The sequence below is a fragment of the Bos javanicus genome, chromosome 21 (genome assembly GCF_032452875.1).
Source record: "Bos javanicus breed banteng chromosome 21, ARS-OSU_banteng_1.0, whole genome shotgun sequence".
NCBI classification, from domain to species: domain Eukaryota; kingdom Metazoa; phylum Chordata; class Mammalia; order Artiodactyla; family Bovidae; genus Bos; species Bos javanicus.
The window spans coordinates 49,108,369-49,134,162 of NC_083888.1; positions in this window are offsets into that span (position 1 = coordinate 49,108,369).

A 25,794-nucleotide genomic window follows, 5' to 3' on the forward strand; every position below is an offset into this window, starting at 1 on the left:
TGAAGTGAGTAAGGGGGTTAGAATCTACTGCAGTAGTGCAGGCCAGTAGCAGAGGGGGTCCAGCTGGACCAGGGCCAACTGGAACAGGGAGAGGAGATGATGGATCTGAGAAATGCTTAGAAAGCAAATTTAATGAATTTGGGAGATAGGAGAGAAAGGAGTTAAGGATACCTGGTTCCTAATTTAGATAAATTGGAAGGATGGTAGGACTATAAACTGAGAGAAAATAAGGAACAATTGTGTAGTGGAGATGAGTTACACAGATGTCCCTCAAGAAAACCTGTTACAGGATATGTAGTGACTGATAACTCCAGCCTTAGCATCTTTGGCTCTGCCATGGCCAAGGATTCCTGAGCTATCAGCCATTGTCTACTCACTGTAGTAGCTTCTGAGTTGGACCGTTCCTGTCTAGTATAAGATATTTCCACAGGTAATTTTTGCTCAAGGATGATCCATTGGTCTGGCCAGTACTTTCAGAACTGCTCTTCCTACTCGATTCTTCCTCCACTCTTTCACAGTATCAGACCTGTATCGTAATCTGAGAGTCTTCCCACCAACTCTAGCACTCTCCATCCATCATAGGTGTGTCTCCTGATAAACCTCTTCCATCTCGAATCCCAATGTGGCATCTGCTTCTTGGAGGATCCAAATTGACATTAGGAGAATTTAGACATCAGTGGGGATGAAAGGGATGAAATGAGATCAGTAACAGAAATACTAAGTCTGATATGACAGAGAAATCTGGCTGGAAATCTTAGATATTTGGATAAGCAAGTTAGAAAATTGGACACAGAACCTGTAGAACTAGGAGTCTTCAGCATGCTGTAGTGGGTAATCAAAACTGTGAGAGTAGAAGGAATCACCTGGGCAATAGAAATAATGTAAAAGCAGAAATATTTATATTCATGCAAATTAGGATGCATCAGAGCACGCACATTTCACCCTGGTGACATCCATTGCCCGTTCTCCATCTCCTTCATCCTCTCTGAGCTTCCCCCTCTTTCCTAACGGACCTACTGCCTATGCCAACCATCCCCTGAGAGCACTTAGCACATCTAAGGCTCTTCACAGCCAGGATTAGCATGCATTCTAGTGTTAGCTGTGTCTCATATCTCCATCTTTTTCAGAGAAGTGATAATTCTTAGCTCTGCTCTTAAGATCACTGCTCTGAGGCTCAAGTTCTAGGCCATTTGGGATCTAATGCTCTTACCCTTATAGACAACTGAGGGCTCCATACCTTGCCTTAGGGCAGCAAGTTTCTACTGTGAATGCTCGATTTTATTCCCTACTTCTTGGTTTTACTCTATAGAGTTTCAACATTTTTAGTTTTGTTTTCACCCCAGATGGGCAGAATTTCCATCAGTGCACTTCTGGTGATGACTGTAGGTTGATAACTAGTCATTTCTGGCAGGACACTTATCTCTATCTTTAGAGCTCTAACTCTAGTCTGAAGTTCCAGCTTCTCTGTAATGTCATACGTGGGGAGTCTCTTAGAGTTCTGTCAGCCAGGAGACATGGCTCTCTGGCTCTGACTGTTTTCAGAAGGCCCTGGCAGTCCAAGGAGTCTCATCTTGTCCAAGCAGCTCTAAATGCTCAGTGAATCCTGTAGCATTGCTTTGTTGGCATTCAGCACATGTCTGAATCCACTTATCTTTTCTTCTGACCTCATGTTCATGGCATAGTTCACCACAAAACTAAAATGTGGATAGGAATGCCCAGTGGAGGGATGGCATGGAAACATGCAGTGTCATCCTGTATGAACTTGTGCGACCAGCTTTCAGAGTTTCACCTTGAACAAAGGTGATTCTGGAAGAGAATAAATAAACTAAATATTACATTCCCACAATACACTAATTGTGATTACTGCTTTTTAAGTGAGTGAGGTTTGGGTATTGCAGAAGAATGATTTAGTCCCTAGTAAGATATTACACATGTTTGCTCGGGTACAGGAGGTATATTTATACCAATTCAGAGGTGTCTTTCCACTTTGTCCAGGTGAACTTATTTAGTTGATAATACATTGAGTTGTACACATATGGCCCCAATTTCAACTTTGTTAATATGTCTGTTTTCCTTTTAGATCAGTAGAATCTGTACTACACAAATCTTCTCTCAAAGTCACCATATGAAATTGCCCCCAAATGCAATGCCTCTAAACTTGCAAAATTTTATGAACTTCCTCATATTAGTATAATCAGTTTTGTGAAGCATTGATGGGCCCTCAATTTCTCACTGCATGCTTTTCTGACAATATTTGAAAAATAAGGTGAACACTCATATCACAATGTCATATCGAGAAAGCTAATTAATAGAGAAAACTATATCATATCAATGTCAAGTATTAACTGGGTAATAGGAAGCCAAGGAAAGATTTGAGAAAAGCTGAGAAAATTAGTGTAGGGAGAGTACGATGAATCTGAGGAAGTAAAAGTCATGGAATCTTAATGAGTAGTGAGGATGATATGAGTTTGTTTGGAGAGACTGAAGCTTTAAGCAATGTGATATAAAAGCAATTTGCAAGCAAGTTTCAGGTCAATAACAGACATTTGGCAGCTAGTAATTATGTGAATTTGGCAGTCTCAGATATGACACAGTTTCACCAACAATAACACATTTTGCAAATACTGGTGAAAGTGTAGGGCTATAGATTTTTAATGTGTCTGTATTCATAAGTAATGGTCATAACTATGTTTTTTCCTGGGATTGACTAATAATTTATAAACCTCTCTATGCTAAAGTCTATTGTCATAATTTGGGTATATTTTTATTTGTGCTGATGGTTATCTTTAAGCTTAATTGTTTATTAACATGGTTAGGTCTCTGTTGGTACTTTAGAATACTCTTTCAATCTGAAAAATTAGTATTTACTTTCCAGTGGACTACTTCCCTCCCCTTTCATGCTTCCTCTGAAAATAATGGCTAGGTTTTTTAATGCCCCACTTATGGGATAGTGTTAATCAATGGAGATAGTTAAACAGAGTTTCAGGTTACAAAAAGAAATTTAAGCATATGTATAATCTAATAATGTACTCAATGTTGATGGCCATTATTCAGATAATCAACTTTACATTATACTCTAAGTATATAATTATTTTAAAATTATCCAAATGTTCACCTACTTTCAGATTTTCTCTATGCGAATGAGGCTCTATGACTCATAATTAAATCACCTTCTTTTAACCTGGATTAGCTTAATCATTTCTTTGTTCCAAATCTCCTTTCGGTGAATTAAACTAATGGCAAATAACTGAGAGAACTGGAAAGAATGTGAATTTAGGCGTGAGAGGTAAAAGGATTAAACGCATCTGTTCCAGTGGTCCTCTTAAACATTTTCTGTAATTATAACTGTAGCTTTGGCATAAGCAACTGTTGAAGCTGTGTGAAGCCACGGAGAATACGGAGAGTAGGCCAACATTTGAGCTTTATGAAATTTAGTTGTGATCTTGGGTTAAACCTTTGAATATCTGTTTCCACATAAACACAATGAATCTTAGCTAGGGTTATTTAGGTATCTCTCTTGCAATTCTGAAAATCGCTGGTGTTAGGGATGGAGGCTCTTTTGCAGATATGCAGATGTAGCAGTTTAAAAAATGTGTGCAGGAGGATCTTTCCTACTTCATCCTTATCTCTCTCCCCTGGGAAAATAAGAACATTTTTGTTTGAAATTAACTCTTGTACATGCCCAGTTCTGGAGTCATGGATTGACAACATGTCCTTTGGATATAGATAACAAAGCTTTACTTTCTGAGATCTAACATGGTGGTTTAGCTTACTTGACACTTGCTTGGCTGAAGTAATCTTGTTGATAAGACTTTAGTCTTTTACTTGATGCCTGCAAGTTAGGTATTTTTCATATAACAAACAGCTCTAGAGCCAGGTGCCGTTTGTCTTCTGGATGGACAACTGGAATACAGAATAAACATAGATACCACCACTTTCTCTCACTACAAACTCATTGAAAATGATCTAGAAAAAGGATTCTTATCAACTCTCCTTATATGTGAAACGTGGTAAATATTTATATGTAATGTGTTTCTGTGTGTTTCAAAAGACAGGGTTTGTAGCTTTCCTCTGATATTTAAATAGGGCTTGTGGTGAATGTTTAGAATACTGCTGTAGAATACAAGAAATACCAAGAGCAAGAAAGAAAACAATGAAAAAATATACTGAAATTTGGTTCTTTCTTTAATCAGTTGTATTATAAATCTTAAAGTCCAATGTTTAATCCAAATTCTATTTTAGTCTAAATTTCTTTTTCCTTTTATTTGTATGTGTAACCCTTAATGGCATGTTATAATTTCATTACATAAAGTTCCAAAACAAATAATGATATTTAAGATAGCTGTGTAAAGGATATCTATTTCATACATTCAAGTTGAATAAATAGTATTATTTTATTGAAATTTCTGGGGGGAATAAGAAACATAAATTTTCTTTAGATTTATCCTAAACTCTAAAATTCTATAAATATGTTACCTATTGGCTTAGTTTTAAACATACAAAACTAGGCAGACTTTTTTGGGAGATGTTTTGGAAATATTGTCTTACTATATATTATAGTTAAAACCATGGTATTTGAAATCACTTATTTCAAATTTAGAATTTCAGCCTTAGTCCTTATTGACGATGTAACCCTTAGGCAAATAGTGTAAATTATCATTCCAGTAAGAGAGGCGATGCACACAAAGCCTTTGTTCACTGCCTGGTAGATGAAAATGCTTCATAAGTAGTAAAGTAGTTGTAATTCCTTTCATGGGGGTGGGGGGGAACACAAAGAGAAAATGTGTATAGTAAAATATTAGTTGCTAGAGAGAGTGAGCCACCTAGGAATGCAAATTAGCAGGTACTGCCCCAAGAATCACTCCCTGTTTAGAGATAGTTATATCGAAACATTTGTACATTTGATATCTTTATAAGCTTGAGCAATGAACATAGGATGGCAAAACATTGAAATAACATATGGTGATATTTGATATATGAATTTAAATTAAAGATAGATCATTAGTGAATAGCCATAAATAGATCCTAGGTGTATTTCATAGACCCAGTGATTAAGATATAAAATATCACATTATTCTGTGAAACATGCTAATGTACAAAACCCTGAGGATAATATGACTGATCCATATAGGCACAAATTTTGCGAGACAATTCAAAGTTGTTAGTACTGTGTAACTACTATTGTATTGATTGTATTCTGTCTAAAGTGAATTTATTCTATTCCGTCTCTGTACTATTTTATATGAGAACATTTCACCTTTAAAATCTCTGTACATGTACACCAGGGAGTTGTTATATTCACATGCTTTATTTCTGTTTGATTGTATATGTTGAAAAAGTGGCCTTATTTTATTTTTTCTGAAACAGAACTTTTATTAGGAAAAATTTCAAAGTATACAAAAATAAAATAATATAGTGAATTTCCATGTACCTACTGCCCAGCCTCAACAGTTAGCATGGCCAGTCTATACCCCTAATCATTTTATCCCTATCCTCCAATTGGAAACAATCCATTATATCATCCATAAAAAATTTTGTAGTATCTCTAAAACAGAAGAGATATAAGGAATATTTTAAAAATACAACCCCAATACCATCGTCACCCTTAAAAATAAATGACAGTAATTCTTTAATGCCATCAAATATCCTGTTCATATTTTGTGATTATCTCATAAATTTTTAAAATAATTGATTTGTTCAAATTGACCTCCAAATAGGGACTATACATTGTTATTAAATTGCCAGTCCAGGTTCGATGCATGATGCTGGATGCTTGGGGCGGCACATGTATACCTGTGGAGGATTCATTTTGATGTTTGGCAAAACTAATACAATTAATAATGTCTTTAAGTTTCTTTTAATATACATTTTTTCTCATCTTTTAATTTTTTTTGCATTCATTTTATTTACATTAAAATTTTTTTTTCAATGTTGTGTTGGTTTTTCCATATAATAATGCAGATCAGCAATAATTATACATACACCACCACCGCCCCCCCACCCTGCCGCCACTTAATGTCCTTCCCCCTTCCCCATCCCATCCCTCCAGGTCATCACAGACTGGGATCCCTGTGCTACAGCTTTATTTTAAATATAATTGTAATTTGATAATACCTCAAAATACAGTCTTTTTCTTTCTCATCTTTTCCCCATTTCTATGTCTAAGTGTAGAGAGACCCCTATTACATGTTTCTTTCTGTGGAGCTCCAATTTGGTGAAATTTTTTTTTTTTTTGACTTTAATTTTATTTTATTTTTAAACTTTACATAATTGTATTAGTTTTGCCAAATATCAAAATGAACCCATCACAGGTATACATGTGCTCCCCATCCTGAACCCTCCTCCCTCCTCCCTCCTCATACCATCCCTCTGGGTCATCCCAGTGCACTAGCCCCAAGCATCCAGTATCGTGCATTGAATTTTTGAAGAACTTTTACACTTACAGGATGATTCATTTGACTTTGTTGAACTCCGAAATGCTTGTTCGCAAGGCACAGTTGAAGCCCATGACTGCATTCAGTGTTATTAGAAACGTGAAACAGTGAGTAACTTCTCTGCTTCTGTTTAACAAAATCTTTGTCCTGCTGAGATCATATGAGTTGAAATTTTAAATTTAAGAGCAATTTTAACTTGGAAATCTGAAAGCTAGGGAAAATACAGGAAAGCAAGCTCCTGAGATACTGGAAAAAGCTGAAAGAAAAGTCTCAAGGTGGAAAACTATAGAGTTTGCAATGAATAAGATCCTATGAAGAAAGCTGAGTGCCAAAGAATTGATGCTTTTGAACTGTGGCATTGGAGAAGACTCTTTGAGAGTCCCTTGGACTGCAAGGAGATCCAACCAGTCTATTCTGAAGGAGATCAGTCCTGGGTGTTCTTTGGAAGGACTGATGCTAAAGCTGAAACTCCAATATTTTGGCCATCTCATGTGAAGAGCTGATTCATTGGAAAAGACCCTGATGCTGGGAGGGATTGGGGGCAGGAGGAGAAGGGGACGATAGAGGATGAGATGGCTGAATGGCATCACCGACTCAATGGATGTGAGTTTGAGTGAACTCCGGGAGTTGGTGATGGACAGGGAGGCCTGGCGTGCTGCAGTTCGTGGGGTCACAAAGAGTTGGACACGACTGAGCGACTGGACTGAACTGAACTGAAGATCCTATTAACTGGTGTAGGTTTATGTTCTATTGAAAACTTCATTAAGTACGTGTTATTTTCTAAAACACCATCATAGTTAAAATAGTTAACTTGATTAATACATTTGGCACTTAACAATTAATTGGGTAGTGGACTGTGTACTTCATACATATATATATAGATTTAATTGATTTAATATAATATATGTAATTATATATATAATCTATAAATATATAAGTTCACATAATATTGGTTTAATAGTTATAACCACTTTAACAGGTACTATTACTATCCTCAGCTTACAGATAGGGAAACTGAGGCATAGAATAGTGAAGCAGCTTGGTCAGTGTCATATTTATGATGGGTAGTTGCTATGTATGGTCTGGTTGTTTATGTTCCCCAAAATTCGTATGTTGAAATCCTAGCCCTCAAAGGTGATATTAGTTGGTGGGGATTTTGGGAGGTGATTAGGCAATAAGAGTGAAACCAGCATGAGCGGAATAAATGCTCTTATAGGAGAGGTGACACTGAGCTCCCTAGCCCCTTCCAGCTTGTGTGGATACAAGAAGGTGTCTGCAACAAAGAATAGGGCCCTCATCTGACCATTCTGGCACCCTAATCTTTGACTTCCAGCCTCTAGAGCTGTGAGAAATTTCTGTTGTTTATAAGCTACACAGCTTGTGGTATTTTTTTGATAGAATCTTGAAATGGACAGGGACAGTTGTATAGCTAAAAAATTTGAATCCAGGTGGCCTTACTCTAGAGTTGATACTTTTCATCACTAAGTTATACTGTCTCTCAGTAAATTACCTGCTTTTGTTTGTACATTAGACTGGTCAGTAATAGCTTACACCACTATCAGTTCAGTTCAGTTCAGTCTCTCAGTCATGTCTGGCTCTTTGCGACCCCATGGACTGCAGCACGCCAGGCTTCCTTGTCCATCACCAACTCCCAGAGCTTACTCAAACTCATGTCCATCAAGTCGATAATGCCATCCAACCATCTCATCCTTTGTCATCTCCTTTTCCTCCCACCTTCAATCTTTCCCAGCATCAGGGTCTTTTTAAATGAGTCAGCTCTTTGCATCAGGTGGCCAAAGTATTGGAATTTCAGCTTCAGCATCAGTCCTTCCAATGAATATTCAGGACTTATTTCCTTTAGGATAGACTGGTTGGATCTCCTTGCAGTCCAAGGGACTCTCAAGAGTCTTCTCCAACTCCACAGTTCAAAAGCATCAATTCTTTGGCACTAAGCTTTCTTTGTAGTCCAACTCTCACATCCATACATGACCACTGGAAAAACCAGAGCTTTCATTTGACAGATCTTTGTCAGCAAAATAATGTCTCTGCTTTATAATATGGTGTTTAGGTTGGTCATAGCTTTTCTTCCAAGGTGCAAGCATCTTTTAATTTCATGGCTGCAGCTGCCATCTGCAGTGATTTTGGAGCCCCCAAAACAGTCACTGTTTCCACTGTTTCCCTATCTATTTGCCAAGAAGTGATGGGGCCAGATGCCATGATCTTAGTTTTCTTAATGTTGAGCTTTAAGCCAACTTTTTCACTCTCTCCTCTTACTTTCATCAAGAGGCCCTTTAGTTCTTCTTCACTTTCTGCCATAAGGTTGGTGTCATCTACACATCTAAGATTATTGGTCTTTCTCCCAGCCATCTTGATTCAAGCTTGTACTTCATCCAGTCCAGCATTTCGCATGATGTACTCTGCATATAAGTTAAAGAAGCAGGGTGACAGTATACAGCCTTGATGTACTCCTTTCCTATTTGGAACCAGTCTGTTGTTCCCTGTCCAGTTCTAACTCTTGTTTCTTGACCTGTATACAGATTTCTCAGCAGGCAGGTAAGGTGGTCTGGTACTCCTGTCTCTTAAGACTTTTCCGCAATTTGTTGTGGTCGTGCTTTGGCATAGTCAATAAAGCAGAAATAGATGTTTTTCTGGAACTCTCTTGCTTTTTTGATGATCCACTAGATGTTGGCAATTTGATCTCTGGTTCCTCTGGCTTTTCTTAATCCAGCTTGAACATCTGGAAGTTCATGGTTCACATACTGTTGAAGCCTGGCTTGGAGAATTTTGAGCAATATTTTTCTAGCATGTGAGATGCGTGCAATTGTGTGGTAGTTTGAGCATTCTTTGGCATTGCCTTTCTTTGGGATTGGAATGAACACTGACCTTTTCCAGTCCTGTGGATACTGCTGAGTTTTCCAAATTTGCTGGCATATTGCGTGCAGCACTTTCACAGCATCATCTTTCAGGACTTGAAATATCTCAACTGGAATTCCATCACCTTCACTAGCTTTGTTTGTAGTGATGCTTCTTAAGGTCCACTTGACTTCACATATCACTGTACCATTATGCATACTTTGTTGTTACTTTGAAAAGAGCTGTTTTCTATTCTTTGGTAAAATGGTTCAAGAGAAAGCTGGCAGGTTAATTATTTGTATTCAGATTTAGAGCAGTAGGTAAGGAGACTAGTAATAGCTGCACCATTTAACTGGAAACCCAAAACCCACTTTTGTTGCTCTGAGAGCAGGCTACTTTATGTGCCATCAATTATTTTGGAAAATAGTTCTTTATGAGGGAGTGTAGTACAGCATTTAAACTTGAAAACTTCAGGGCACATTTTTAACGGAGCAAGGGAGGTGAAATATTTTGAGTAGTTCTCCATCAAAACATGGCATGTAGAGAGGACCTATAAGAAAACAGCAGAAGTCTTGGTCTACTCAGCTACACAGGGAGGTACTGCCAGCCTAAGGACAGAAGACCTGGATTCTAGTCTAATCCCTCATTAGATGTGTAATGATACTCAAAGGAGAGAGATCTTGCCTTATAGAACCCTGCTATACAAGTGTGCTCCAACAGTGTAGACATCACCAAATTCTGTATTAGAAATACAGAGTCTCAGGCCCCATCCAACCTACTGAATCAGAACCTGCATTCTAGCCAAATCCCATGGTGATTCTTTTGAACATTAAAGTTTGAGAAACATTGTAGTAAAAAGGATATGATTTTCAGGATTTTGATCTGCCTTAAAGGATAAGAAATGACCTTAAGAATCTTTGGCATAAATCTCATGTCCTTTTAAGAAGCTTCTCTCTCACTGGCAGATTTCATTTTTATGAAAAAAGTTCTCTTTTCCTTTCCCAGTTAATAATGACACTAATGATGATTATGGTAATAACAGTAGCTAAAATTTAGTGAGTGCATTCTATGTACCAGCCACTGTCCTAATTGCTTTATGATATCTCATTTAATCTTCACAGTTAACTAAAGCAGTTGGTATTTTTACTCATCTTCCTTTTACAGATGAGGAAATGGAAGTATAAAATAGGTAACTTGCCACAGTCATACAGCTAGCAGACCCTAAACCCAAATCTGAGTCCACAGCCACATGGCATTTTTAGCAGCCTGAACCTTCTCTAAGCCAATGAGGAGTATTCTACACTTCCTGCGATAGCTTCTTAACTGATCCTTGCATTAAGATAGCTTCTGTGTAGCATCCATCCCTGCTGTAAACTGGGAGCAGCATTTAGAGATGTTTCTGAACAATAGAAGATTGCTTACAGTCGAACTCTTCAGAAAATGTCTCATTGATAAATAACTGGCATATTTATCCAGCATAGATGTAGACACACATCTGTACTGTAGCACACTTCCAAAAAAGGAAAAAAAGAAAAAAAAGACTTTCACACTTAAACCCAGACACTGACACTTGGTTTTGGCATTGGAAAGTGTTACTTTAAAAAATTTCTTTGATATAATTTGGACCATTTGAATCATGGCAGCACTGTCCTGGAGAGCTGATGGAGGCTCCTAGGGGAAGAGTGGGAAACAGAAGAATCTTTTTTTTTTTTTTTGCTTCAATAATTTTTTTTAATTGAACTATAGTTTATGTGTGAGGCTTCATTGGTGGCTCAGTGGTAAATAATCCACCTACCAATGCGGGAGATAGAGACTTGACCCCTGGGTTGGAAAAATCCCCTGGAGAAGGAAAGGTAACCCGCTCCAGTGTTCTTGCCTGGGAAATCCCATAGACAGAGGAGCCTGATGGTCTACAGTCCATGCAGTTGCAAAAGGGTCAGACATGATTAAGCAACTAAAAAATAACAGTTCATGTATGATATTATATGTTATGGGTATACGACATAGTGCTTCACAATTTTTAAAGGTTATATTCCATTTATAGTTACTATAAAATATTGACTATATTCCCTGTGTTGTAGAGGTCTTTTATTTTAAAAATTATAAATCATGATGAATATCTTTGTTTATAAAGCTGATTTCGTATTAGATGGTTTATTAGGAGGCATATCCTTAGGAGTGGAACTACAGGGTCAAATGATAAGAATCATTTTGAATGCAACATAGCAGGTCTTACCTGTTGACCTGACAGCCTGAGTCTATTGAACCTTTGAAGGCAAGGCATCCTAGGGGACACCACCTGTGATGCCTCCCAAGGAGGCTGAGATGAAAAATATTTCCCGAGTGGCTTTCTGTATATGCTTTGATCTGAAGCTTTAATCATGGGGGACTGAGTGTTTTCCAAACCGTTTACTACAGTTCAGTGAGAGATGTTTCTAATGTTCTTTGAATAGTGGAATTTTTTTTCCCCCACAAAAGACAAGACGAGTTTGTCAGCAGCTACTCTTCTTGTCTCTTAAGTTTTCCCTATTCAGTGTTTCATTATGTGTGCTTTATTTGTAAGGTCCTGACTCAGTTAAAATATTCAAGCCACTTTAGCCTTGTATGTTAAAGACTATCATCAATAAATTCAAACGGGGTTAACCTTGGAGTGACATCTTCATTTCTGTGATAATGTACAGTATGTGAATCTTTTCATATCATTGGCCACACCGTGATCGGGCTCTCATATGTAAAGACCTTGGAACTTTAAATAAGTTACTTATTCATCTTCAGCTGGTTCGATTCATTTATTTATAAATGGTTTATTTCAAGTTCTTTCATTTGGCTCAAGCTGTTGATTGATGTTTCATGTGACCATTTTTCCCTTTCAGAAAGCAAGAAGATAGCTGGGACATAACTTCATAGTAGCCTTTTAATATGAAAGCCTATTTTGTGTATGGCTGTTTCCGTAATCACTTGTGCATGACTGAGCTTAAATGGCTTGCTGACATTGCTGATGGATTATGGAACAAGCGTTGAACTGACTTTTTTTTCCCTGGAGGGATGGGATGACTTTAAACTGTGGCAAATTATGCATTTTGTCCCTTGTTTCACTCTTCCTTCGGTGCTGTTTGGTGATTAATTTTATAGGATATAATTGGAAATCCCCTAGATGAACTGTGTACAGTGGATGGTGGCTTCTGATAAAAATGATATTCTTGTCCAGTGATGATGGACATGGGATGGGAGCTGATGGTCTATTTATGTTGCATGTATTTCTAAGAGGAAGGCTGAAGAACTCAGTTAAGGAGGACGTAACCCCTTTCATTCTTTAACTGTGTTCTTTGCAGGTCCATTGAATTCTGTAGACACCCCTCATACTGTACTGATGCTCAGCAGTCAAGAGTGGCAAGCTCTGTACTCTCTTGTTTCACTAACTCATCTTATTTACAGTTTTTTTGCTTTGTGTTTGTTGGTCGGTCTTTGAAGCCAAAGCTACTGTTAGGTATGTCTAACACAGGATTGATGATAATTTGCATCCAATATCTTAAAAATATGTGCTATTGGTCACAAGGGGGCAACAGGAGGCAATTTACAACCTTTTATCTTGTTGCCAGAAAAGACAAAATTCCATATATATAATAAATATATAATATTTGATTTGATTTTTCTTTTAAGGAGCCAGTCTTTGAATTCAAAATTTAATACTCTTAATGCTTCTTAAAATGTTTTAGCAAGGGAAAAATTGAGTAATGAAGGGAAACAGAGATTATCAATGTAACAAAACAAATAACGAATAAAATTTAGCTTTCTTTCTTTCTATTTTTGGTAGAAGCAGTGTTTTTATGGGATCCAGATTCTGGCTACTTGCTGTGAAAGCTGAGACAAGTTACAAGAGCTTTCAAAGCCCTTGCAAAATAGAGATAATAATGTACCTACTTCAAAAGCCTATGGGACTATGAGGTTTGAATGAAATGATCCATGTAAATTGCTATATGTAGTATACAGTAAATTTTCTAGAAATGTTGGCTACTATTATATGTTCCTGAGACTATACCAAGTACACTGTGTGAAGAGCTTATTTTCTCTTGTATGCTGCTAAGTCACTTCAGTCGTGTCCGACTCTATGCGACCCCAGAGACGGCAGCCCACCAGGCTCCCCCATCCCTGGGATTCTCCAGGCAAGAACACTGGAGTGGGTTGCCATTTCCTTCTCCAATGCATGAAAGTGAAAAGTGAAAGTGAAGTCGCTCAGTCGTGCCCAACTCTTAGCGACAACATGGACTGCAGCCCACCAGGCTCCTCCATCCATGGGATTTTCCAGGCAAGAATACTGGAGTGGGGTGCCATTGTGTGTGTATGAAGAAACAGATATTTTGAAAAGTTAAGTGAAATTTACAAGGTCACAGCAAATGGGCTCAGTCTGCCTCATATCAAAAATAATATACCTTATCTATAATTTTATATTTAATGCTTTACCTAGTTGTTAGGTAATCCTCACACTGCCGCCCCCTGCCCCCACCCACAACACACACAATTTTACCAGAAAACTGAGAGTCAAAGGGTTTTTATAATATGTTAAAGATCCTCAAGTTACTCAGTCACTAGCTGAGATTTGAATGTTGTTCTGCCCAGGCTTCAAATGTCCATCACCCCGCTTCTCTGAATATGATGTGAGATTATGCTTTTTGAGGAAGGGATTTATGTAAGCAATGCTTTTCCATTAGTTTTCTATTCTCATGTGTTTTTTAAAAAAACTATACTCACTGAACATTTAAGAAATAAACTTTAAAATAAATTAGCAAACATACTAATGAGATGCTACTGCAGAATTACCTGATTGGCTACAAATGTAAAAGACTGACTGTCACAAATGCTGGCAAGGATGTGGAGTAACTGAAACCCTTACACGTTGTTTGTGGAATGGTACCACTGTTTTGGAAGAATGTCTGACACTTTTTCGTCAGTCTGAATACTTTTCAATTTGTTAATGTGGTGTATTACATTGATTGATTTGCAGATATTGAAGAATCCTTGCATCCCCGGGATAAAGCCCACTTGGTCATGGTGTATGATCTTTTTAATGTGTTGTTGGATTCTGATTGTTAGAATTTTGTTAAGGATTTTTGCATCTATGTTCATCAATGATATTGGCCTGTAGTTTTCTTTTTTTGTGGCATCTTTGTCAGGTTTTGGTATTAGGGTGATGGTGGCCTCATAGAATGAGTTAGGAAGTTTACCTTCCTCTGCAATTTTCTGTTAGGTGTTAGCTCTTCTCTAAATTTTTGGTAGAATTCAGCTGTGAAGCCAACTGGACCTGGGCTTTTGTTTGCTGGAAGATTTTTGATTACAGTTTCAATTTCCGTGCTTGTGATGGGTCTATTAAGATTTTCTATTTCTTCCTGGTCCAGTTTTGGAAAGTTGTACTTTTCTAAGAATTTGTCCATTTCTTCCATGTTGTCCATTTTATTGGCATATTATAATTGTTGATAGTAGTCTCTTATGATCCTTTGTATTTCTGTGTTGTCTGTTGTGATCTCTCCATTTTCATTTCTAATTTTATTGATTTGATTTTTCTCCCTTAGTTTCTTGATGAGTCTGGCTAATGGTTTGTCAATTTTATTTATCCTTTCAAAGTGGTGCTGGGAAAACTGGTCAACCACTTGTAAAAGAATGAAACTAGAACACTTTCTAACACCATACACAAAAATAAACTCAAAATGGATTAAAGATCTAAACGTAAGGCCAGAAACTATAAAACTCCTAGAGGAGAACATAGGCAAAACACTCTCCAACATACATCACAGCAGGATCCTCTATGACCCACCTCCCAGAATATTGGAAATAAAAGCAAAAATAAACAAATGGGACCTAATTAAACTTAAAAGCTTCTGCACAACAAAGGAAACTATAAGCAAGGTGAAAAGACAGCCTTCAGAATGGGAGAAAATAATAGCAAATGAAGCAACTGACAAACAACTAATCTCAAAAATATACAAGCAACTCCTACAGCTCAGTTCCAGAAAAATAAACGACCCAATCAAAAAATGGGCCAAAGAACTAAATAGACATTTCTCCAAAGAAGACATACAGATGGCTAACAAACACATGAAAAGATGCTCAACATCACTCATTATCAGAGACATGCAAATCAAAACCACTATGAGGTACCATTTCACGCCAGTCAGAATGGCTGCAATCCAAAAGTCTACAAGCAATAAATGCTGGAGAGGGTGTGGAGAAAAGGGAACCCTCTTACACTGTTGGTGGGAATGCAAACTAGTACAGCCACTATGGAGAACAGTGTGAAGATTCCTTAAAAAACTGGAAATAGAACTGCCTTATGATCCAGCAATCCCACTACTGGGCATACACACTGAGGAAACCAGAAGGGAAAGAGACACATGTACCCCAATGTTCATCGCAGCACTGTTTATAATAGCCAGGACATGGAAGCAACCTAGATGTCCATCAGCAGATGAATGGATAAGAAAGCGGTGGTACATATACACAATGGAGTATTACTCAGCCATTAAAAAGAATACATTTGAATCAGTTCTAATGAGGTGGATGAAACTGGAGCCTATTATACAGAGTGAAGTAAGCCAGAAAGAAAAATACCAATACAGTATACTAACGCATATATATGGAATTTAGAAGGATGGTAACAATAGCCCTGTATACGAGACAGCAAAAGAGACACAGAAGTATAGAACAGACTTTTGGACTCTGTGGGAGAGGGAAAGGGTGGGATGATTTGGGAGAATGGCATTGAAACATGTATAATATCATATATGAAATGGGTCGCCAGTCCAGGTTCGATGTACAATACTGTATGCTTGGGGCTGGTGCACTGGGATGACCCAGAGGGATGGTATGGGGAGGGAGGAGGGAGGAGGGTTCAGGATGGGGAACACATTTATACCTGTGGTGGATTAATTTTGATGTATGGCAAAACCAATACAATATTGTAAAGTTAAATAAAATAAATAAATAAATACTTACTTACCCTATGACCTGGCAATCCTAATCCTAGGTATTTGCCCAAAAGACATAAAAATTTGTGTCCACAAAAAGACTTTATATTCTTAGCAACTTTATTAATAATGGCCCCAAACTGGAAAAAGCAGAAATGTCCATGAATAGAGACTAGACAAACTGAAGTATAATCATAACAGCATCAGTTCAGTTCAGTCGCTCAGTCATGTCCAACTCTTTGCGACCGCATAAATCGCAGCATGCCAGGCCTCCCTGTCCATCAGCAACTCCTGGAGTTCATTCAGATTCACGTCCATCGAGTCAGTGATGCCATCCAACCATCTCATCCTCTGTCATCCCCTTCTCCTCCTGCCCCCAATCCCTCCCAGCGTCAGAGTCTTTTCCAATGAGTCAACTCTTCACATAAGGTGGCCAAAGTACTGGAGTTTCAGCTTCAGCATCATTCCCCCCAAAGAAATCCCAGGGCTGATCTACAGAATGGACTGGTTGGATCTCCTTGCAGTCCAAGGGACTCTCAAGAGTCTTCTCCAACACCACAGTTCAAAAGCATCAATTCTTCAATGCTCAGCTTTCTTCACAGTCCAACTCTCACATCCATACATGACCACTGGAAAACCATAGCCTTGACTAGACGGACCTTTGTTGGCAAAGTAATGTCTCTGCCTTTCAATATGCTATCTAGGTTGGTCATAACTTTCCTTCCAAGGAGTAAGCGTCTTTTAATTTCATGGCTGCAGTAACCATCTGCAGTGATTTTGGAGCCCAAAAAATAAAGTCTGACACTGTTTCCCCATCTATTTCCCGTGAATTGATGGGACCAGATGCCATGATCTTCGTTTTCTGAATGTTGAGCTTTAAGCCAACTTTTTCACTCTCCACTTTCACTTTCATCAAGAGACTTTTGAGTTCCTCTTCACTTTCTGCCATAAGGGTGGTGTCATCTGCATATCTGAGGTTATTGATATTTCTCCTGGCAGTCTTGATTCCAGCTTGTGCTTCTTCCAGCCCAGGGTTTCTCGTGATGTACTCTGCATAGAAGTTAAATAAGCAGGGTGACAGCATGCTACTTAGTAATTAGAAGGAATACACTATTGTTAAATGTGACAACACAGATAAGTCTCACACATCATGCTAAGTGAAAGAAGCTTTACATGGGAGTACATACTGTTTGATTACATTATATGATGTTCTAAGACAGGCAAAATAAATCCATGATGGTGCTTCCGTCCCTAAGACACAGTGACCTGCTTCTCAGGGATATTAACGAGAGAGCTGCAAGTATTTAAGAAAATACCTGTGTATCACAGACAACTGTGAAGGTCTGTCTTCAAGAGACCTTTGTTTCTGTAGGGTGCTTTGGGGAGGAATAAATGACTTATTATTTATGTCCATCCTGTGGGCAGTTTTCCCTGAAACTTCTAACTCATCCAGTTAGAAAAACCAATTGGAAATTTGCTCTAGCATTAGCTGAAGTGATCCATGACACCACTTCGGCCCTGGAAGGCATTCAGACCAGCTTGAACTCACTGGCCTGGGTTGTTCTGGATGATAAAATTGCTTTTGGTTTCTTCCTTGTGGGCCAAGGCTGAGTCTCTGTAGTCACTAGTACATCTTGCTATACTAGGATTAATGCTTTGGGGCAAGCAGAAATGTCAATACGCAGAATTAAGGAGGGAGAAAGCTACCTGGCTAACTAAAGTAAACTCTGGTGGTTTATCAGAATTGTTTAGCTGACTGGGTCTGGAATTCTGAGGATGGTATGATTAAAATCAATACTGCTTGAAATTCTGTTGATAATAGCTTTAGTTAAATGCTGTGTTAGACAAATTGAATGGATTTGGCCCCTTAGTGACTGACAGAGTAGTGTACTAATGAGACAACTCATCAGAAGCCAGAATGGAGTCGAAATGGGTAGAGAGTAGAGATTGTAAGACAAATTTCCATGTGTCTCTTGTATTTCAGCATGTATTAAGAGTGAAACATCAACCTTCTTTGTTCCAGATTATTTTTCAAGGATGTAACATAGCATGCTTATTGACTATTATAAAGGATTGAGGTTCCCTAAGGCTCCAGGATCAAACAAAACAACAAAACAAAACAAAAAAACACCAGTTTTTTTCTTCTTTTTTTAAGGGGTAAACTGAAAGAGATTTATTTGGGCATAGCCAAAAATTTGTTTTTTAACTTTCTTAATATAATAATAATATACAAAATAATGGGTAAGATGTCAAATATTACATTGTATAAAACCTCCAAGTAAAATATTTTTAGATTTTGAATTAAAATCTTGTACTTGCTTCCAAGAATACAGCTTTTGATATGAGGTTTTATGCTTGAAATAGCAACATACAATTCCTGATCAAGGTGGTTTTAAATGGTCTTGTTGAATTCTTGATAGTCACCCTTCACTAGAGACTTTGCTGGTACAGGCAAATAAAGGGCAACATTCACTGCTTTTTTCTTTGATGAATCATATTTTCTTGTCATTGAACAGAATTTAGATAATCTAATCTCTAAATTGTTCTTTTTTCCCTATCTAACAGCTATCATTTTTCTTTCCAATGACAAATATAATGTTAATATTTCTTATGATCATTTGAATAGATTTCAGATCCACCTGAGCTGTTTCATATTACATATTTAAAAAATAATAAAGCATTTCCTTGGGAATATGCAATTATTGCTTTACTGGTCTTACACATTTTTCTTAGGATTTAAACAATAAAAATACCAGTGAGTCATTTTAGCCTCATTTTCAAGGTTACTTTTTTGCTTTTAAATGGATAAACTTTGTCAGTACACTATTTCACAGGACCCTTGCAATTTTCAATTAACCTCATCTAGGATCTCAGTAAGATCCAGCATGTTTTGAAGCCAATAATTTATCCTTCGAAGAGTTTTTCAAAGTGAACATAACTCACAATTTCTTTTTCAATTCATCTCTTGGCTCATAAACTGTTAGAAAAACTCCCCTTGAATAGTTAGCCTGCTTGAGTGTGAAATGGCAGAGACAGGTCTTCTGAACCTAAAGCTAAGAAAAGAGGGAGCTATGGAGGCTTGGATGTTATTGGGGTCACTTTTTAAATAACAATCTTTTATGTAGAATTCAGACCAACAGATAAAGTTTTAATAACAAAGAATTTCTGTGAATAAATATTGCTTGAATCTCAGAATTTTCAGAATGAACTTGATAGCACAGGCTTTACACTTTTTTTTGGATAGTAATTGTTAAAATGAGGAGAAGGCAATGGCACCCCACTCCAGTACTCTTGCCTGGAAAATCCCATGGACGGGGGGGGCCTGGTGGGCTGCAGTCCATGGGGTTGCTAGGAGTCGGACACGACTGAGTGACTTCACTTTATTTTTCACTTTAATTCATTGGAGAAGGAAATGGCAACCCACTCCAGTGTTCTTGCCTGGAGAATCCCAGGGATTGGTGAGGAAGTCATCCTAGTCAAATGAGAGTCAGCGAAACTATGGGTACTATGTAAGCACCTGTATTTGAACCTATTCCCCATTTCCCACCCTTAATAAGTAATGCTTTGGAGGATTATTTATTTTCCCTAGACCATACAATTTGATTAATGTATTCACTACTAATTCCCATAGACGTCCCTCATATTTTGTTATACACCATTAACCTTCCTCTTCTAAAAACCCATGTGTGTGTTAGCACTCCATCCTTTTTGTCAAAACTATCAAGAATATAAAAGGTAAAAAGGTTTTCACCCTACTTGAAAGATAACAATATGGCACAGTTTCATGGCTGCTGGTATAAGACACAAAATCACTGTGTCAGGGGATGGTTTGTTACCCACAGTAATAGCAATAGCTGATATATCAGTATTTCTCTTAATCGCCATAGTGAAGACAGCCAGATGATATCTAACATGCAGTAGGTTGCATTTTAGGAAAGAAATTCTGAGCTTAATCTTTTATAATGGAAAATCAACATGCTGGCTTTCTGCTCCAGAGGAAGACACCATCTCTGTCTTCCAAGGCTGTCGTTGATGTAAAAGTACTCAGAGTTTAGAACAAAGAATAGTTCATAGCTCATAATGTGTGCAGAAATGTGAACGCCCTATGGAGAAATGTCTCCCAATAAAATCATCCATGCAGAGTTCCATGACCTGTTGACATCAGTGACCTTCACCCTCCTTTTGTTTCACCTCCCTCTCCTCAAAGCTCTCCACTTGACTTTAGTCTCATCTAGAAGTTCCCTTTCTGTGAAATCTTTAACTCTTTAACATCAAACTCGGACCAAAACCTCCCCACCTCTTTCTTTCTCACCAAGATTAAACATTCTGAAACTGTATCAGGCTTTTCCGGCCTTCAACCACCCCTTATTTTCCTAGTCTTTCCTTCTTGGTCTCAATCCCTTCCCTTCTCAGGCTAAGCTGCACCTACTGTCTCTCACCAGGATCCTCAATGTCTTTGCTCCTTTTTCTTCTGTTAATACTAGTTTGACAGTTGACAGCCCTGAGTTATCTGCCACCTCCTTTCTCTGTTTCTGATTCCAAGCTTTCAAACAAATCTGGAAAAAAATTGACCTTGTTGACAAAAGCATCAAGAATGATGATTTCTAATTTCAGCAGCTTCAGTCCATCTTCCTAGTTTGACTTCTGGTAAAATATTTTGGAGAGACAGTAAGCATCACAGAAATGAAAACTGGAATAGGCCTCAGATAATGGGCACCATAAAATGCTTATTATAATGCTAGCAATAAATATAAGGCACTTTTTCTACCTTACATCCCTCTGGGTAATGGGCCAAAAGTATTTTAAGTTTACTGAAGTGAAAATAATTAATCCTTTCTTGAAGGTAGATTAAAATAGCCCCAAATAACATGCTTGATCTATATTGTGGTTATCTTTACTGAATTTCAGCTGAAGTTCAGGGAAAAGATGTTGCAAGGTGACTTGCAAATTTTACTGTTTTTCATGTTGTTATTTTCCATTAGACAGTTAAACACATTCTGAGTGTCAGGAGCTTTGCCATTAAGACGGGTGATGAAAATATGACAGTGACTACTCTGATGGTTTTAGTTTATGATGCATTTTAAGCTGTGCCTCTTTAACAGTGAAATCCTTCAGCATTTTTTAGTAGGGGTGAACCATCATGTGGTTTACAAAACTCAATTTCTGTTTCAAAGAGAAGTCATGCTTTATATCAACTGGTCAAAGTAGAGAGTATGGGGGGGTTTTAGGAGGAAGATCTGAAATTGTACTATGGATAAGCATTTTGACATTTTACTTCGTCTCTTCCTGAGGGCAGTTCTTACTCAACATCAAATTTGTACAACATCAAATTTCTTACTAAAAATCAAATAGGTAGATACTATCTAGTAGGCTTCCAATATTTACGTTCAGGATAGTTATTGAGTAGAAAATAGAAAGGTAATGAAATAGACATTGTGTCAAACGGGGGCAAAAAAAAAAAAAAGAAAAAAACAAAAGAAAGTCACTAGCTAGAATGAACATGAGAAAACCTGTATGATTAGCAGACAAGAATGGACCTAAAAGTGAGTTGTGTTAGGGCAGTTTTGTTAGTAAGTTTTCTTGATGTTTCTAAAGGTTTTTTTCTTTTTCTTTTTCCTTTAGAAGCAATGTTAGAAGCAGTAGATTCCCAGTCTTGGAAACAAAAACCTGCTTAACTTGCTGTGAATCTGAACCATAAAAAAATACAATACTATCAATTCAATGAGAGACCTTAAAATAATTGTGAGTGCTGCTCCCTATGACTGGGGGAGCTTTAAGACTTGATTGCTATTCCTGACTCCTCCATTAGTTTAGGTGAGCTGCTTAATCTCTGTGGGTATTCTTAAAATAAAGAAGGTGGGTTCGATAATCTTTAAATTCACTTCCAGTTCTAAAGTTCTTTTGTATTCCTATCCCAATTCCTATTTCTTTCCCTTTTTAGAAACACGAAGACCTTACAGAATTCTTCAGAAGCAATTCTTTTTGTCTTCCTGCTGGCATTAGAAAAAAAAAATGAGAAAGTCTCTCTTTTATCAGAATAGATTATAGGTTCTCATTTTGTGAGCTATTATGTATTTGGGTGGTATTCACCTTCTTTATGCTTCTGAAATAATGGCAAAGCCATGTTTGTGCGCACAGTTTCCTTTGATAAAGATAAAAGTAGATTGCAGGAAGCCATGATCATCTCAGTGATAGTCTCTTGAGTTTTTCTGCAGTAACTTATTTCGGAAAAGCTCGGTGATTTAATGTACATTAACTCACTGCTCACACAGGCCTGTCTGAGAAGTGGGAATGTCTGGTATTTTACCATTATATGTCCTTACAGACAGGCAAAGAGGAAGAACCAAAGTGAAATGGAGTGAATTTAATCTGACTAAAAGGCATCTTGGGTTTTCACTCCCTGCTTTGTGGGAAGAGAATACCCAGAGCATATCCCCACACAGCACTTAGCACATCGCATCGCTTTCACTTATTCATGGGTCTTTCTTGCCCACCAGGCTCTGAGTCTTTGAAGGATACTGCCTGGCACACGATGAACCCTGCAGTGTTTCCTGAAATAACACGGACTTTACCCTGTGTAGTCCAGATTGTTTACTGCAGACCCAGTTTTGCCAGATCTTTGATGTATTTACCAGGGATAGATCCCTAAGGCCCCCATCAAATCCCTAAATTTCAAGACCTAGGAATATCTGCACAAGTAATTGACTTACTTCAGACTCACATTTTGGTTTCTTTTGTGCTACAACTTGGCCATCTTAAAAAATTGATTAAATAAAGACTTCTCTTGTACCTGATGCCTATTTTCCCCAAAGTCACAAAATTTTATTGCTTTGACAATAACTACAGGTGTGAAAAAATGTCAGGCTGAGATATATTGTGTACATCAGATTTTTAAATTCTTGGGATGATGGTGATGATATTAGTAATACTTGTTGCTTCTTTCTTTGTGACGGGACTGTTGTTTTATATGTATTTCTACTTATTTATTTGTCAAAATAATATAGTAAGGGTAGGTATCATCCTCATTTTCCATATGAACAAACTGATAAACATAGATTTAATTTAACTTTGCATAAAATCAACAGCTAGTTAGAGGCAGTAGGCTTCAAACCCACATAGTCTACATTTAAAATCCGTGCTCATAACTGTGTTTAATTGCTTCTTGGATTTAATTTTCTTTTTTTTCCACATTAAACAGTTTGAAAGGAAAGCAATGAAATTTTAACAAAGAATTGTTGAATCCTTTGACAGGAGCCCCTAATAAGCAGGCCAAAGTTTAGTTGTGTAGATTATCATTTCTGAAAAGATGCTGTCAATGACATATTACAGATTTTTAGCATTCAACATTTTAATACATGCAGCTTTTTTTTTTTTTTTTTGCAGGCATACCATCATAGGTTTCTGATATGTAATTATTAGTCATTTGGTTGAGGCATGAATTTGAGTCCTATGTACTCTATGATGTGTGGGAAGGAGTCAGTTGCATACTAAATATTTACTGTTTTGGCTGCTGGGCATTTAATTCTTTTTGGTGAAGAATTCTAAGTTTCAACAGAGCCACTCCTGCCTCACTCTCAGCTCTGTACATTCAGTGAAGCAGCTCAAGTCCCACTGCTCCTGCATCACAACATATAACCTCAGGTTATTCCAATCAGTCACTTCTGTTCTCATTACAGTTACCATTTCAGAGATGAACAATGAGACACCTACCAGGAGGTCTTCACAGCTACACTAGACATTTAAACTCACTTCCACACATCACCCTGATACTAGTTTACTCAGAAGGTTATAGGAGAGAAAACAGCTTGCCTGTGGCATTAGACATGCTTCCTCTGCAAGAGACTTGCAGTGGCCCAGCATAGCAATACAGCCCAGGGGCAAGAAAACAAGATCCGTATTGTACAGGTGAGAAAGAGAGGCCCTTGAAGAGCCAGTACCTCTTGTAACAACTCCGGAGGTCTAGCTCTCAGGGTCTCTGCAAGGGAAATATCAGTTCTAAGAGTCACTGAACTCAGGGGAGCCCAAAGCATGGCAACCTCATCAGCTGTGCATTTGATATAGTTTTTTTTTTAACCAGGTCCTGATGCAAATTACTAATCAAGCATCATTTTTATTACAAGGAATGTTGTCTAACAATGTAGCTGACTCTTGACTCTTACTAGATGTCTAGGAGAAGAGAGTTAGTCAGTTGACCCAAGGTCAGATTCTGACTCAGTGGGGGAAATGGTTTTGTTAACCCTTTATCCATAGACACTAACTTCTGGGACTATAAAACATGTATCAGGAAATCAGGCTCTGTCCTTGTTGTTAGACTTTAACCTGAAAGGATATATCACAGGGAATTTCTGTAGCCACATTACTGGCACCAGAGAAGAGGCTGTCTTAGAATGGACCTAATCAGAAAAAACAGAGCTTGGCAAGAGGCAAAGAAAAACCCAATCCCAGTGGTTTTAATAAGCACTAAAAGCTATTCTCCTCCAGGCCTTTTCAGTCATTTAAGTCAACAATTTCACTTTTGGCTTAAGCCACTGAGTTGGGCAAATAGAGTCCAATAAATGATTATTAAATGAATGTATCTACATTTCTGTTTATTTTGTTTTGATTGGCGATAGAGGACAGATTTTTTTTTTAAATAAAAAAATGGCATCTGTGAAAAACATTTCTCAGTGGGTGATAGATACGATTCTCTTTAATCACATACTAAGGTTTAACAATAAAATAATCAAGTTGAATAAAAATTATAAGAGCTAAAAAAATCTCAGCTGAATGGTGGCATTAGAGCTGGGTACCCTTTAACTGATTAAATTGATTCACTCATTGCTGTATTCAACAGTTACTGAATATTCTGTGCAGAAGACAAAAGCCTTTTAGCCTTTAGAAATGACCTTTTCATAGGCTTTAGTGTTAGTCACTCAGTCACGTCCCATGGACTGTAACCTGTCAGGCTTCTCTGAGTTTGGAATTCTCCAGGCAAGACTACTGGAGTGGGTTGCCATTTCTTTTTCCAGGAGATCTTCCCGACCCAGGGATTGAACCTGTGTCTCCTGCATTTCAGGCAGACTCTTGTCATCTAAGCCACCAGGGAAGCCCTTAGAAATGACCAGGTTAAACTTATTTGACAGAATGCTCCTCTGAGAAGTGGGGACCCAGTGCTTAGTCTTGACTTTGTAACTGGTTAAAAAAGGGCAGAGCTGTGTGCTTAACTCTTCCCATGTTGTCAGGAAATCATACCTGCAAAGCTCCTGGCATCTGGGGGTAGCTTTCACACATGTTTCTTCTGCAACCACCCCCCCCCCCACCCCCGCCCCAAGGTCGTCTTTGTGTGGTGGTTTTATCTAGCACAGCCTCTGTTCACCCACGGTGTCAACTGGTTAGTGTACATGGTATTTTGGACAAGTACAAATCATGGGATAGAATCAGAAAGTGATTGTCTTAGTCTCTTTGGGCTGCTATGTCTGACTAGGTGGCTTATAAACAACAAATTTATTCCTCAGAGTCTGGGGGATGGGAAGTGCAAGATTAAGGTGCTGGCTAATTTAGTGTCTGGT